At 32.9% G+C, this 15,385-nt stretch overlaps 1 pseudogene; it reads left to right on the top strand.

The window, feature by feature from the left end:
- Window positions 1-11,266: 11,266 nt before the first annotated feature.
- Window positions 11,267-11,803, top strand: LOC105290169 (annotated as a pseudogene).
- Window positions 11,804-15,385: the final 3,582 nt, after the last annotated feature.

Raw genomic sequence — 15,385 nt, 5'->3', positions numbered from 1 at the left:
TAAGAAGAAATGAGAATCATGTCAAACTATTTGGCATTTAATTAATTTATCAAATACTCTTGTTAACAGCAAAATACATATAGATTAGAAAAAACTGTCTGACACTAGGAAAAGAAACAGAAAAAAAATACATATTTAAAATAAGTGAGGCAATAAGGAATCTCTGTTTTTGAATATTCCAAACAGTATTTTTTACATTTTCATTTAAATAGAAGATAACCTTTACACTCTGCAATTCTAAAAATTTGAGTTTAGGGTTCTCAAAATGTTATCTAATTTAAATTCAATCTAATCACATCAACTGAAAACAAAAGATGTTTTTCTGTTTTTCCTTTATATCTTCCATTATTGATTAGAACTATCATATATCTACTCATTACCACTGAGCAAATAGTGCAGATTAGACTGGAGCAGGGAAGCCTAAACATGGAGCTGTCAACAGTCCATAAATGGGTCTGTTAATACCATTTTATAGATCTGTTAAAAGGTAAACTGAGATGTATTAAAAATTTTAAGAGTTTTTTTGAGCAAATAGCCATTCTAAATGTGCAGGGTCAAACCAGGAGTGGTTAAGAGCACTCTGCTGACAGGAGCCAGAGGAAAGACATACAGAAAAAGTGCAGAAGCAAAGAAGGGAAATTATTTGGTTGGCGATTTGTCTTTAGCCTTTGATTTTGTAACCTGGAGCCATTTATAGGCCTAGATTTTGGTTTGCTTATACAAGCTGCCACAGCATTAGAGCCACGTCAGTCTAATGAGCTCCTTGTTTAGTTAATGTGAAAGACTCTTATTTCAATAAAGTGAAAGTGAATTCTAAATTTCTAAAAAGAAGTTTCTTTCCTATTGTTCCACCTTTAAGTTCTAAACTCCAAACATCACTACTACAAAATCAGATGGTACAGCCGGGTTTAGATGGTAGTTTCCTTTTCTGGAACATGGACAGGAAAATTACATATAGAGATTATTTCACAGGCAGCATCATAATGCTGTACACGTAGCTTATATTTTTATTTAGGAAATTTATTTTTGAAATATATATATGTAGTTTATATCACAAACTAACCAAATATCGTAACACAATCCTACTGTGCTGTAAAATCCTTGCATTTTATTAAGTATACACTGAGCTCATGTTTCAAATATTGCCAATATAACCCAAATGTCTGCCAATTGTTTCAACCACTAAATGTAAACTTTTCTATTTGGTCTTTGCAGTTGCTTAATAATTAAAGTTTTGATTACTTTTCTTAATTTTTCATGTGAAAGATAGACTACAAAATAGATTGCTCTTAATTTTATAAAATTTAAACATCAATTGCTTATGAAAGTCTGTACTCTTCCAATGTATTAGCAATTGTTTCATTAATGACTTACCTTTATAGAGTCTTTACAAAGCATTTAACTTAGCTTTCTAGGACTAGGGTTAAACAAAACTGACCCTTAACATTCATGCAACTCCATTAGTGGTAGAAGTGCCCAAACAGTCTGTAGAGGGACAGGGGCTCTAGGGAGTATGCTTTATCAGGAAAACATAGAACATCATTAATCTGGTTTATGAATTAAGAAGTGGTAAATGAGGGAGCTTCTGTAGAAAGTTTCATAGGTGCTGTTATATGGCTTAAATGCCATCACACATATGCTTCAACAGTTTCAGTAAGACAATTCATAACTATCATTCTCCTTAACTCTTACAGCTTTGTGTTTGTGAAATTGTATGAAGATAATTCATAACTATCATTCTCCTTAAGTCTTACACCTTTGTGTTTGTGAAAGCATCACAACAATCTCATAAGTTTAATTGATATCATGCCTTTTTACAGACAAGGAAACTGAGTCTTAAGCTAAGAGGTGAAACAAACTTGCCTCCGTTTTTGGACCATTACATACATCTTAAATAAACTTTAAAAACATTTATTGAGATAACATTGGTTAATAACATTATATAAATTTCAGGCGTACAACTTTGTAATAACATTTGTATTCTCCATTGTGTGCTCACCACTTAAAGTCTAGTCTCTTTATGTCACCATATTTTGACATTTCTTCATCCTCCTGCCCCTTTCCCTATGATAACATAATTCTGTTGTCTGTATCTATGAGTTTGTTTGTTGCTTTTTATTTTATATCCCACACATGAGTGAAATCATGTGGTCCTTGACCTTTTCTGTCTGACTTATCTCACTTAGCATAATACTCTCAAGAGCTATCTATGTTGTCACAAATGGCAATATTTTATCTTTTCTTATGGCTGAGTAATATTCCATTGCATATATGGAATACATACATCTTCTTAATCCAATCATCCTTCGAAGGACACTTAGGTTATTTCCACATCTTGGTTATTGTGGGAAATGCTCGACAATGAACATAAGAGTACATATATCTTTACAAAAAGTGTTTTCAAATTTGGGGGATAGATACCCAGAGAAGGGATTGCTTGATCGTATGGTAACTCTATTCTTAATTTTTTGAGGAATCTCCATACTGTTTTCCATAGTGGCTGTACCAATTTACATTCCCACCAGTAGTGTATGAGAGTTCTTTTTTATCCACAACTTCTCCAGCATTTGCTATTTCTGGCCTTATTAATAATAGCCATTTTAACAGATGTGAGATGCTATCTCTTTGTGGTTTTGATTTACATTTCCCTTCTAACTACCTCTTAAATAAATATTTGAAAGTATATATAAATATGGTTCAATTATATGGAAATCGCATGTATTAAAATATTGGAAGTCACACAAACAACCAATTTTGGAAGTACACATGAGCTCTAGAAGTATGAAAAAAATGAATTTTTAATTTTCCATATGTTATCTTGCTATCGGGTAGCCTTGAATCTATGGTTTTCATTTGTCTTTTACTTTTGTGCATTTATATATTAAAGAAATTATTTGCTAAGCTTTTAGTTAGAAAATAATTCTGATAAAAGGGCTTATGTAATCAATGACTTTTATTTTCAGGATCCTGGTATTATTTTCTCTCTTCTTTTCATACATATAGGTACATGCAGAATAGACTGGATTAACCAAAATTCTCAGATAATAATAGATTATTTTTGATATTTTCTCATTATATATAGCATATCTTTTAAAAATTCTGATTAGTAAAATATCTTTCTTATAAATCCATTAACTTTTCCTTATATGTAGCTAATTATAAACAAAAGTAAATTTTCTGAGGAATTATTCTATTTATTTGGAACTACTTATGTACATAGAATAACTATAGGCATGCTATTTACTAATTACAAGATAGAACATGATTTTAAAAAAACTAATAGTTCTTAGTTTTATATATTTCCTTTTTCATAAAAAAATTAATTCAGAAAAATACTATATTTTATGTGCCTATTTTATTAACCTACATTACAAACATGCATCATATATAATTTAATGCCTGGTTTATGATAGTCTTTAAGACAATCAGTTAATTGATTTTTAAATGAATTTGGAAGCCCTTTTCGATAGTTATGAAATTCAATAATGCTAACATTATTTAAAACAGAAAAACTAGATTTAAATCTCATTTTAAACAGAATGAAAAACCCCAATAGCTTAATGAAAATAAACTTGGATGTAAGTTTTAGCATTCTGGTGGAAATCTGCCAAAAAAGCTTTCACTAGATAACAATCACTGTAATTATAATAGCAAAAGACAATGGCTTAAACATGACCCCCACACGCATCCTTTTAAAATCACGATGCTCTTAAACAATAACATGATCAAAGACAGGGTTATGGGCATGAGTGAGAAACCAGGATGACAAGAATGAGGAAAGCAGGTGGCCCATAAACAGAGAAGACCATCAAACCTGCTGGGATAATGTAGATAATTAACTTTGTCCTTGAATTGACAAGGTTGTTTTAAATTCGACATGTTTGCCACCCTTTTTATTTTAATTACAATTTTAGAAAGGTTTTCCATGAGTTGATGTAATATCTTTAAACTTGGAGCATTAATGGTGTTTTGGTATGTGGCCACTTCCTTTATACTTCTTTGGTTTACATTATTCCAAACTAGCAATTAATTGAAATATTTTAAAGGAAAGTTTACAGTAGCAATAACAGATATTGTATTAACCTAATATATAGATGTAAGTTATTTTTCTTGCTAAATTGAACTCATATTCACTATATATACATATATACACAGAATGTGTATATATATATGTATCATACATACATATACAAACATATGTACATATAGTATTAGTATAGCCAAACATTTATTTTACTTGATAATTTGAATAAGTATAGAAAATGAATAATTAAACACAAAAATATATATACATAAATTAGAAGAAATACAGATTTGGGCTATGCAAAGCCCATCGTAAGAATTTTACCACTTAATAGCAAAATGGAATCATTGGTGTTTCTGAGAACAAACAGCTTTGCTGTGCTCTATCTAGAATTGTATCCTGAATTGTGCTTCAATAGTCAGATAATACTTGCTATTTCTCAAAAAATTCCTAGAGGAATAGATATGTTGCAAATGTTGCAGTGAGACAGTCAAATCTTTCGAAAAATCTATTTAGTTGATCAAGACTCTGCTTTTTTGATGCCCTGCTAAAATAAATAAAAATTATCGAAGTAAGGGAAGAGTCAACCTTTTTCAAAGGAGATATAATTGAATTCCACCTACTCTTTAGACTTTAGTAATTAAAGCATTTTTTCATTCTATAACTGTGTTACCTCATTAACTGTTTTCTATCTTTATGTCTTTCTACGTCCAATGAGCTCTTTTCAGATATAACGTTATGTTTTCTGACATTCTAGACTTATCAGATTAGTATTGGAATCTCCTATACAAAAATGTTTCTTCAATTAACTTTACCCCATTCTGATCGCTCACTTCATTTCGCATTTGCATTCCATATTATTTGACAAATACTAATATTGTCTTTTACTCGTTCTTAACAAAACCTTTTGGATCATCAAAGAATTGTTCTATTATTTTATATAATTTAAAACACATATACTTATTTATAATGTCTTAGTTTTATAAAATAAAGGCATTGCATTTATAAGCGAAATACTTTGTCTTTCCTTCAGAAATGTTAGAATAAATTCTATTGTAACAGTTACAAAATTTTGATGATGGTTATCTGTTAGAAAATTTAAGGATAATCATTTTCAGTGTAGAAGTCCTTCTCCAACTTCAAAACAAGAAAGAACTAATCCTGAAAAATAAGTTTAAACATACTAAAAGTGGTAATACAAAGAAATACTTCAAATGGTTAATTTTTTTTCTGGGAACATTTCAAACTGCTTTCTATTAGTACTGATATGTTTATCAAGCTTGCAGAATAAAGCCAAAGTTAGAGCTTACATAGTCCTTCTTGGTTATAATAAACTTAGGCTAGTTGTAGATTTTAAAAATTCTCAACAAAGGTAGGACCGCCCCCTAGGGGTTATTTTGAAAATTTGAGGGTGTGTTTTTAGTTGTCACAATGATTGAGGTGGGAACATAAAATTAATGGAAGGGTGCTAAAGTTGCTAGCTATCCTGCAATGAATGGTGCAGTCAAGAAAAGTTTTTTTTTATTACACTTCAACACACAAATCTCACTGAACATTAATCTAGATGCAAACTTGCTCATAATTGTGTTCACCTAGAAACTATTTCCATTTTTCATATAAACATAAAGATTTTCTACAAAATTTTAATTAACATTAAATTTTCTAGGAATGGAAACTACCATTTGACTCTCTGAAAGATTGTATTGTATTTCTTTTGGAAATTTACCAGCAGTTACTTAACATTTTAGAAGATCACATTACCAACCACACTAGTTCTATAGCTGAGTTGCAATAAAACATACCTGCACCAGTCCGTCTTTGCAGCTATCATGGTCTAATGATTCCATATATCATTGTAAACACCTAACCCTTCATTATGTCTCTAGTGTTGTCATGCCTTAGCATTAACAACACGCATATATTATTTTATTATAGATATTTGCCCTTATGGTTTTTTCCCTTTCTATTACCCTAGTACAGTTGTATTTAATCATGCATTCATGTAGGTTATGTTGCCTATAAATTTCATTTCAGGATAGTAAAGCAAGCCCTACAAAATATTTGTTATAGTAGCAGGACATTGGATTTAATAAGGTCAAGAAACACTAGACATGATGGGAATGGCATGATTGAGCCTCCCTCAGAGCTTGTAAGGTCAATGTTTTGCTGCTTGGGTATGTTGTTTTCTAATAAAGGAATAATCTGGGAAGTTCGGAACTCAAGTGGTGGCAAAAGTGAATAGGAAAATAAGGCATGATGTAGTTAGTGCTGATGGTTTCTGTGGGGGATGTGGATGTAAGTACAAATTAGAGACTTAGGGGGTTAGCCTTTCAGTGAGTTTGCAATGATAGGTCTGCTAGTATTGCGGGAAGATGAGCTGTATTAATAGTAGCACAACAAGCTCCCATGGTTTCTTATGCAGACCTTTTGGGGCAGGAAGACATAGAGTGAAAGGGCCATAAAAATGGTATCTGATGTTTCTTCTGTCATTTTGTGGATATTTTACATTTTATATAATACAGCCTGCTTATTGCTCTTTATGTATTATCCATCTACCTATCCGGATAGATAGTTTTACTATTATCTTTTCCAGCAATATTCTCAATCCAAATCATTTTCTAGCTACATATCCACATTTCAAGATCTTCATTTTATATGACCGGAACGAGTCTTTAAAAATCTTTTTAAAGAACATGTGATGTGTACATTTTCACAACCTCTTCATATCAAAGATTATCTGTTTCTTTTGCTCATGAAAGGCAACTTGGTTAAGTATGAAATTCTTAAGATACAAACTTTACAGATATATGTAAATGTATCTCTGTTGATTTAAGACATGTATTTTGGGGTAAGAATAGTGTGTGTGTTTTCTAATTTGATGGATGATTCTAATTTTTTTTTTACCTGAGAATTAAACATTTTTAATAAGATGTGCCAGGATGCTACTTGTTGAGATGTTTAGACTGTGCTTAATCTTTTTGATACACAGTGTTTTCACTTCAGAAAAATGTCTTTGAATTATATTTTCTATTGTTCCTTTCCTATTGCTCAAAATTTTTTCTTTATGCCTATCAATAATGCTTACACTGCATTTACATTTTCTGTTTTATTCATCTATTATGTTTTCTCTCATTAATTTTATCTTTTGAACTTTGCCCTCTGCAATCTAGGAAAGCACCTCAGATTTTATTTTGTTACTCTACAGTGTCAATTCTAACCTATATGCCCCGATATAAGCTTTAAAATTCTACTGCTGTGATTTTATTTACCTTGTAATTCTTCCTTATATCCCTAATATACCTTTATATCTTATTCTCTTTTCCATTTATCTCAGCTTTCCCTTGGGAATTTCTGCTCCTGTTTGATGAAAACTTCATTGGTTCTTCACTAATGAGGATCAAGAAATTTTCTAAATTTCATTTTGAATTCTGAAAAAACTATTTCCTGGGAATTGCTCTTTCTCTAGTGTTTGATGATGTCTTCATTTTCTTGTCTTGGGCATTTTCCTTGCCCTTTTCCGTTTTCTATTGTGTCTTATTTTTCTTTGTCTCCACTGGGTTCAATGCAGTGTTCTTTGGATCCCTGTCTTAGGTATACAAATGCATAGATGTAAGCAGTTTCTATTTCAATTCCCAGTGCCTACAAGGCTTTCATTTAATACTTCAGATCATTCCCTACATATATGTCCCAGTGCTTTGATATCTTAAAAGACACAGTACATGAAAATCTCATCTCCTCAATATGTACTACTTCCAGAGTCACCCCTTGGGCAGCAGTGTGCCATTTCAATTACTACATACTTCCTGCCCAGGCGTCTTCTGGAAAGAGAAAGAGAAATGTACAAATGATAAACAGCCCTCTAACTGCCCTCAGAAACCTTCATCGTGCAATAGGAGAATAGCTGCCAAGTTTCTTATTTAGAACAATCTTTCTTCTTATTCAGGAGCCAGATGGTGGCAAAAGGATGATACAAAGTGCATTTATATGGCCAAGTTTTCTCTGTTCTGGATATAAAATACGTGTGAACAACTGAGTGAATGCTTTCTTCCTATTCAATCAAATGGTCATTAGTAAAAACTCCTGCCACATTTTGACAATAACTTTCACATCACTCTTCATTTTCAGCCTAGTGAATTTTCAAGTTCTATGTTTTTATAGGAAGGATGTGCTTTTGAAGACAGTGAGGAAAGACATGTAGCAATATGACATGCCAGAAATCATGGAGGTTTGGATATGGGCCACAGCTGCACATACTCCATCATCAAAGATGAGAGATAATGATTCAGGTTTTCACACTCAAGCTCTGAGGTCGTGTGAGACAAGCGTGGGAAGGGTGTTTATTAGGCAGTTTGATCTATGAGACTGCACCAGAAGAAATGCTGTCATTGGAGTTGGAAGTCTTAGTAAATCTACGTGACAGTCCAAGCTCTAGGACTAAGGACAAAAGTCTTTTATATACAAATCTTTAATTCTTCAAGAAGCAATTGGAAAGAGAAACAAAAGTAAATCGTGTGATAAAATCTGAGAGAAAATAGAATGTCAGGAAGAACATATTTTCGACAAAGTCAAAGCCGAAGAGAGGTTAAACAGGATGAACCCAAGAGGTTTGATCTTTTAGAAATCTCAGTAATTTTTTTTAGAGATGAATGCAAAAGGAATCACAGATGCTAAATCCATAATGCAGTGAATTGCTGAGTGAATGAAAAGTGAGGTCGCGACCGTTAAATGCTCAAGCAGCAAATTTGCCTTTGAAGGAGGGGGCGAAGGGAATAAGCGTGCAGAGCAAGCATGGTCAAGAAGCTTTCTGAGAAATATTTTTTAAAAAACCTCACAGCACAGAAAGTCTCAGTCTACGATTGATCTCACTCGAAAGGTTAAAGGATTAAATGTATTATTCTTAGAGTCTATTGTTCCTAGCAGAGGAAACAAAGCCTTAGGCAGAATTGATTTGTTGTATTGAGTCTCTGCAACATTTCTGTTATTTAGCAATTTAAGTTAAGAAAAGCATAGCTAAAAAGAGGTGTACTTGGCAACATAATGAAGTGGTTAAGAGCATGGGTGGACTCAGGCACTAGACTGCCTACATTTGAATCCCGTCTCTGCTACATACCAGTTGTATGACCTTGAGGAAAGTTGCTTAAACCTATTTTAACCTCTTTGTGTTATAATTCCTCATCTGTGAAGTGAGAATAATAATTATGCTTACTCATTCATTTGTTATGTAGATCAAATGAGTTCTAGTATTAACTCATTCGATAAGTAAATGTTATATATGTGCATATTAAATAAATAAAAATCAAATATCAATCACACCTATTACTTAATCTTAAATTAGATACACTTAAAAAGTTAATTGGCCTTAATAATTTTCACCAAGTTCAAAATTTTAGAAATGATTATTTACTTGGCCTATATATCCCCAGTGAGAAAAAGTGCTGGTTTCCCTACCCTAGTCCGCTAAGTGCTATAGGAGAAAAAGTCATGCAACTTCAGATTGCCGCAATTACCAGTGCATGTTTGCTAACTTTTTTTGGTCTTTCAAAACCTCTTTCATTCTTCTACATTATTTCTATTACATCACTTCTAATTCTTCTATAATATTTCAAAATGTTGAGGCTGCCCTTCATCAACATTAAGACATTTTTTTTTTCTTCACCGAGGAAACAGGTACCGGGTAGAAAATGCTCCCAGCTTCAAATGGACCTTCATCGGATATATCCTATTGTTCCTCTTTCCTCCACTCTCAAGAGATCGGCTGGAGCTTCCGGCATTCAAAACTCAGCCCCCGGCCCGACTCCTTCCTCCTCTCGCACAGTGCTGGGTTCACACCTGCGATACTGGCTACTTGTTGGCTTTTCCCCTCAGACTACAGAGATACTTATATTTCTATACTCTTAAAAAGAAACAAACAGACAAAACTACCATAAACGTCTGTGATTAAATCATCTTGCTTAAACATTGCCCCCTGTTTTTCTTTTCCCTTTGCTAAGTTTCTTAAAAGAAAACTCTAAGCCTTTATTTTAGTCTAATGGCCTCCCTTCATTTATTCTACCAAAACTACCCTGCAAAAATGTCATCAGCGTCCTGCTGATTCCTAAATCCAATGGACATCTCAGCCTTCATCTTGCTAGACCTCTTTGATGCTTTCAAGGATTTGTGATACTGTCTCCTATGCTTTAACTCTCTATTTTGTTATCTACTATGACACCATCCTCTCTTGTAACTTCTCTTCTTACTCACATGACCATTAATATTCATATCCTTTTATTAGCATCTCTAAATACTCTTTCTATTCTGCTGTGTCTGGTTACCTTAAGTGAGTGGCTTTAATCTATCTTTGGAAGAACACTAGAGGTCAACAGAGTTGCCTCAGGGTGATGTTTGCATATGGTGTTTACATCTGAGATTAAAATAACACATTTAACTGTTTGTTATAAATTATGCATTTTTCTGACTGTGTTGCCATGAAAATAGTTTTCTTTTTTTCTTTTTAAGCAGAGAAGAGTATAAAACACAAAATTCAGCGTAATAATTACTTCAGATGGAAAGACAGAGTAATATCATAGAAGGAAAATACTGGTAGATGCAAATATAGCAAAAAGCAACATTGTGGCAAAATACATAATTACTTAGGAAGAAGTTAAAAACATATTTTAAGTAAAAAAAATTAAAAAGCAGTATGCACAGATGGGTTCCATTTTTGTAATTACATATGTAATTTATATATAATAGAATATTCATCAGAATGTTATTTTCTCTGGTGTAAAGAAATAATGGCATCTTATTTGCTAATTTTAGTTTGCATGTGTTTTTTTTTAATTTTTTCACGAGAAATATTATTTGATGATAAGAAAAAAATAATTGTTTAAAAAAAATTCCACAAAATATATTAGCATAGGAAAAGTCATGAATGTTGATATAAGAATAGATATGTTGAAAAGCATGTGAAATTAATTTTTAGGATTATCTCACCATTACCACCCAAATTCTCTTAAGTATGATCTGTGAAGATATTATGTAAAATAGTACACTCTACTGAGAAATCTCTGCAGGTTAAAAACAAAATCAACAAATTATCATTCATCAATGTGGCAAAGAAAAAGTGTTCTGATTTTTACTTCGAAATTAAAAACAGTTGCAAAGTTATCAAGAGAAATATTCCCAACTTTCCATTCATGCTGTTCTAAAGCAAAAATGAATCAGTTAGCTCTTCCCATAAGTGGCCTGAAGAGACTTCTGAAAATGGTTCACTATTCACTTGATTCAGAAAATCCCACAAAATTATGCAAATCAAGAGGTTCAAATCTTCCTGTTTACTTTAAGAACACTTATGAAACTGCCCAGACCATCAAGGGTATGCAAATCCAAAAACCACCAAGTATCTGAAGGATGTCACTTTACAGAAGCAGTGTGTGCCATTCCATCATTACAATGGCAGAGTTGATAGGTGTGCCCAGGCCAAAATGGGGCCAGACGCAGGGGCGGTGGCCCAAAACAAGTGCTGAATTTTTGCTGCACATCCTTAAAAATGCAGAGAGTAATGCTGAACTTAAGGGTTTGGATGTCCCTTCTCTGGGCATTAAGCACAAAATATTGTGGGTGAATAAAGCTCCCGAGATGCAGCGCAGAACTTACAGATCTCGTGGGTGGATGAACCCCTACCTGTGCTCTCCCTGCCACGTGAGGATGCTCCTCACTGAAAAAGAGCAGATTATTCCTAAACCACGACAGGAGGTTGCACAGAAGAAAAAGATATCCCAGAAGAAACTGAAGAAATGAAGTTATGGCCTAGGAGTAAATTTGGCATCAAACAAATGCTAAAAAAAAAAAGTAAAAACAAAACAAAACACATGAATCGGTTGTTTCTTTCCCTGCTCTAAAATTCATATCAAATAAAGGGATGGCTATTTGATGTTAAGACAGGGAAAGTTCAGTTAAATCTGTCTAATCTCTATAGAAAAGTACTTCATTATCTTATTTGTTGTACTCCTTTCTAGGTCAAACATAATCAGGCAAATCAAGGACAGATCCTTATTTTTTTATTTGTAGCCAAGTGGTATAAGAAAAGTGATATATTTAGAGCTGTTCTGCAATACTAAAGTCTTAGGCAGATTAGATATTTTATTGAGGCTGTTTCCTCATCTATAATATGACTCTAATAATTACTACCTCATAAGACTGCTTAAAGACTGAAGTAAAATATTGTGGGTAGAAAAAAGCCATTCTAAAATTATTAAAAATGCTGGAATTTGTTTGCTGTGTTTATTCAAGTCCTAGAACTCTGGAATTCAATAAAATAATTACTTCTGAATAATAAAAAAAATTAATTGTATGTATACTGAGAACTCTGAATATAATCATTTGTTTCTCACGCTTTCTCAGCTTTTGCTCTGGCCTTTAGTGGAAATAGAAAAGTTGATGCCAGCCAGAAAAAGTTAACGAAGAGAAAAGAAAACTTAGATGAAACATTAAAGGTGCTTTTAGACTCCAAGTTCTTTTGTATCTGTCTGACCTGGTGGAATCAGGAAGATCTTTGTATAAAAAATTTTAGCTGTAATAATCCTTAGTGTTTACACATAAGAAAACTAGAACCTGAGGATATAGAGTGACCAGGCCAAGTTTATACTCCTGGCAAGAGGCTGGTTTCCTGTCCCCTAAATTGAGACTCTTGGAGGTCAAAGACCAACCCTCATTTACAGAATATAAAAATAGTAAGTGGAAATGTCAGATGGCACAGCTACTTAACTACAGAGTCAGAATTTTTCATCTATAATCAGGAAAAGTAATAATATCTCAAAGGGCTGCTGACATAATAAAATTACTTAAGTTAAATCTCTTAATACCTCATTTATAGAAGTTACTGAATAAATATTCTTTACCTTAATTACACAGATGAGTGGTGCCAGTGCTACAAATATAATGTCTAATTTATCCTAGCAAAAATAAGCTTTATCTACAAGGATTCATTAATGCATATTGGTTTCCTGTTTTTTTTGTCCACTGAGCACCAAAATCTTTAAACAATATTTAACAAAGTCTACCCAGATATAGCATCCTTATAACACTCCGAGTTCTTTATCTCAGAATTTGATGAAAAGAAATAAATGATTTACTGAAAATAAATGAAACTACAATCTGGAAATTTTTTTAAAACTCTTAAACCCAAAGACATACTTTTCTGAGCCTTTTGATATTAGCTTTTAACTACTTTTCACTAAGGAGCAGGTGATATTCTTAGTCAATGTATTTCACTAATCCATCTTACAAATATATATTGCAAACTATTTTATGCCAGATATTTTTCATAGCACTTGGGATCCATCAGTAGATAAACTGACAAAGATCATTGTCCTTGTGAAGCTTGGGTCCTTCACATTAGAGCAGTGTATTAGAAGGCGGAAAATGCTCTGTGCAAAAGGAAACATAGAGTGAATTGGGAGTGCTACAAATGGGGTACAGATTACAATTTCAGCTAGAATAATCATAAAGTGGATGAAGACTTGAAGTTGAGAGAGCTAACTTTGCAAATTAGCTAAGCAAAAGCATTCCAGACAGCGCAAAAGCCTAAGTAGGAGCATGACTGTTATACATAAAACATGTGGCCGATGAGTAAAAAAAAGAGAGACAGACAGACATAAGGGTAGAGAAATAAAAGGATTTTAGAGCATGAAAGGCTTTATGGACCAAATAAGAACTTTAACTTTTACTCTGAGTTTCGTGGGCAGAGAAGTGACATGATTTTAGATTTCATGAAAATCATTCTGATTGCGGTGTTGGAAATAAGCTATGGAGGGTAAAGGGCAAAAGGCAGAAAGAGAGACTCTGATTACAAAACTATTATAGTAGTTCAGGTAATAGATGATGTGTCATAGATCAGAATAGTAGTAGTGAAAATTAGTTGAATTCTGGATATAGTATGAAGAAAGCACCAAGAAGATTTGCACAGATTGAATATGGAGGGTGAAAGAGAGAGAAGTCGAAGATGACCACAGTGATGTTGGCCTGAGAAATTAGAAGGATGAATTTGCCACCAACTGAGATGAGGAAGGTTGAAAATGAGTAGGTTTTGTAGAAAGAAAGACCAAAAATTGAGATTTAGACATGTTAAGTTTTAGATGTTCTGCTGTGGAGCAGACAGTTGTATGCTAAAATTGATTTGGAAAATAGGGCCAGACTCAGCAGATACAGTTTGGAGTCATTGTGATTGAAATGACACTTAGAAGCATAAGACTGAATGAAATTATAAATATAAGTGTAGACTGAGTGAAGAGAACCATAAATAGAACTCTGAAATACTTCAATGTGGTTAGGAAGAAAGAGAAGAAAGAGAATAGGAAACTAAAAGGAGCAAGCAGTAAGATAGAAGGAAATGTAATGTCTGTAAACTCTAGGAAGAGAGTGGCTACTTGCCCCAATTTGCCCACAACACTATCATTTTGTGGCTGTTGTCTCAATCTAATTATAACATTGAGAAATATTCAAGTTTGATAAGTCAATAATTTCATCTCTAGGATGAGTAATGAAAGGAAAGTTCAAGAATATATAATCAACAAAGTAACTGGCAGCAGAGAAATATAGATAATGAATAATACAAGTTAACCTAAAAGAAGCCAAGAAAAGGAAGAAATCCAGAAATATAACAAGAATCTATGATGAATCCTGTATGGAGTTGGTTAATAGGTAGAGCAGAGCTAGTGGGCCTGAGAAATATAAGACCAAAAAGTCTCTGGTAGAATATCAAAGTATTTTGTACAAGGACTGATGTCAAACTATGAATCAGCTCAATTACTAATTAAATTGAAGTAATCTATCTCTACCTTAACTTTACCCAGAAACAAAGATATGTCTTCACTTAAAGAAGAAAACTTCATTGAGAACCTCAAATTATCACTACATTTATAAGAGCAATGTAAACATTTTAAAAAGACAAAAAATAAATTTAAAATCTTGCGTATGGGAGTAACTTTAAAATACATCACCAAAGGCAAAATCCATAAAAGAAATAATTGATAACTTAAGCTTTACTTAAAATTTTTCTGGTCTACAAAAGAAAACGTCAAGAATGAGAATAGAAGCCACATACTGGGAGAAAATATTTGCAAAAGATACATCTGACAAAATACTGTTGTCCAACATATACAAAGAACTCTTTAAACTCAATTATGAGAAAACAGATTAAAAAATAAGTCAGAGGTCTTAATAGACACCTCACCGAAGAAGAGAGACAACAAATATAAACATATGAAAAGATGATCTACATCATATATCATCATGGAAATTCCGATTAAAACAGTGGAAACCACTGACTCATCAGAACAGCCAAAATCTGGAACACTGACATCATCAAATGCTCTCGAGGGT

Source organism: Pteropus vampyrus, unplaced genomic scaffold (genome assembly GCF_000151845.1).
Source record: "Pteropus vampyrus isolate Shadow unplaced genomic scaffold, Pvam_2.0 Scaffold33, whole genome shotgun sequence".
NCBI classification, from domain to species: Eukaryota; Metazoa; Chordata; class Mammalia; order Chiroptera; family Pteropodidae; genus Pteropus; species Pteropus vampyrus.
The sequence above is the reverse complement of the archived record's forward strand: the minus strand, read 5'-3'. Positions and strand labels throughout refer to the sequence as shown.